The sequence below is a fragment of the Nannospalax galili genome, unplaced genomic scaffold (assembly GCF_000622305.1).
Source record: "Nannospalax galili isolate Female #2095 unplaced genomic scaffold, S.galili_v1.0 scaffold368, whole genome shotgun sequence".
NCBI lineage: Eukaryota > Metazoa > Chordata > Mammalia > Rodentia > Spalacidae > Nannospalax > Nannospalax galili.
Window position 1 is genome coordinate 771920 of NW_008359963.1, and position 1956 is coordinate 773875.

A 1956-nucleotide genomic window follows, 5' to 3' on the forward strand; every position below is an offset into this window, starting at 1 on the left:
TTGTTGTTGTTGTTGTTTGTGTTCTCTAATTTTGTGTTTCCTCGATTATACCTTTATTTATTTTCTTTCATTGCCCTTGGGGTATAGTAGTTTCTTTCTCTGCTCTCTGTATTGCTTCAAGTATTCTTTGAAGAGCTGGTTTCGTGGACATGTATTCTTTCCAGCTATTCATGTCATGGAAGATTTTTCTTTTCCCCTCAATTGTAATAGAATTTTTGGTGGGTAGAGTATTCTGGGCTGGTGTCTATTGACATTTAGAACTGGAAACTTTGTCCAGGTCATTGGAACTTGGTCCAGGCTCTTCTGGCTTTCATATTTGCATTGATAGGTCAGCTGTAATTCTGATGGGCTTTCCTTTATATGTGACTTGTTTTCCTTTTGCTACTTTCAGTATTCTCTCTTTGTTCTGTACATTTATTGTTTTTACTATGATACGCTGTGGGGAGTTTCTTTTCTGGTCCTATTTGGTGTTCTATGTGCTTCTTATATTTGTATGAAGATGTCTTTCTTTAATTTTGGGAAATTCTCTTCTACAATCCTGTTTAAGATCTGGTCAATACCATTAACCTGAAATTCTTCTCCTTCCTCTATGCCTATGATACATAGATTTGGTCTTTTCATGGTATCCCACATCTCTTCCATATTCTATTCCTGTGGGTTTTTTTTTTCATTAATATTTGCTCTAGTGGACCAGTTCTTCAACTTTATCCTCCAGTGTTGATATTCTGTTTTCCATTTCATTCATTGTAGAGGTGAGGCTTTCCTCTGTTATTTCAAGTTGGTTTATTGAGTTTTGCACTTCCTTCTTCATTTCTGCCTGAGTTTTCTTCAATGTTTCTATCTCTTTTGTGAATTCATTTAGATGTTTATCTCTATCTTCTTTTAGTTCTCTGATTTGTTTGTTCATGTGAGTTTTCATACATGTTGAAGACAAAGGACTCCATCAAAGTGTTCCCTGGACCCCTGTGACCATCCTGGGTTATCTCTAGGGGATTCTCATTGTAGAACTCTTCTACAGGACAGGTGGAGTTGGTGGGGACATAGTGTTTTGGCTTTCCATTTTATTATTCTTTCATTGTGATTTTGGCATGTGAACTTCTTTTGTTTATGATTTTGATATGAAAATTAAGTTGAAGTATGTTTCTGTTTGTATTACTGGTGTGCCTTGGCCCTTTTCTTATTGGTTATGCAATGCTGGTTGGTCCAGGTTTCAGGTTCTCTCAGGTTTTATTTTGGAGGGAACTGATGGCTTCAGATCAGCTACTCAGGAGCTCCCACAGAAGCCCAAGTCAGGTTCCAGTCTGTACACTCAGGCTTCCTTCTAAGGTTTGGACCCCTACTAGTGGGAAATCAGGGCAAAATTTGGGAAGTTCCCTGAGGGAGGGATGTGGATTTTGGAACTCTCAGGCAGTCTTCTGATTTCTCAGCCCCTATGCCAGAGGGAAACTGGAACAGGCACTCTGGAGATCTGCTGAGATCTTAGCTTTATCCTACAAAATAGCAGGGATCTGCCCAGGGGCCTCTGGAGGGGCCTCATGTAGTCCCAGTTAGGGGGTTGGGTATAGCACGATTTGGGGAAGCTTACCACCACATGAGGGGCAGGATCTAGGCACTCTCAGGCAGTCCCCTGAGTTCTCAGCCCTTATGCCAGAGGGAGGCTGGAACAGGCACTCTGCTGTGATGGTCTATCCTACCAAATGGCAGAGATCTGCCCTGGGGCTTTGGGAGGGGTCTCATGTAGTCCCAGTTAGGGTGTTGGGTACTTGAGATTTGGGGAAGCTTAGCACTATGATCCAGGTGCTCTCAGGTGGTCTTCTGAGTTCTCAGCCCCTATGCCAGAGGGAGCCCTGGACAGGCACTCTGGCTGTCTGCTGAGCTCTCCCATATTTCAATTTCTTAAATGTAATGCCTTATTTTTATTTCTTCTAGGCATTTCTATCCAATTTTCCCATTATC

The 1956-nt window shown here is 41.8% G+C and overlaps 1 protein-coding gene and 1 pseudogene across 1 annotated transcript in view; both read left to right on the forward strand.

Annotated features, from left to right (window-relative positions):
• Dnah14 (dynein axonemal heavy chain 14) overlaps nucleotides 1-1956 on the forward strand; it is a 322248-nt gene that overhangs the window by 40663 nt on the left and 279629 nt on the right.
• Nucleotides 1789-1956, forward strand: part of LOC103726286 — a 1682-nt pseudogene continuing 1514 nt past the window's right edge.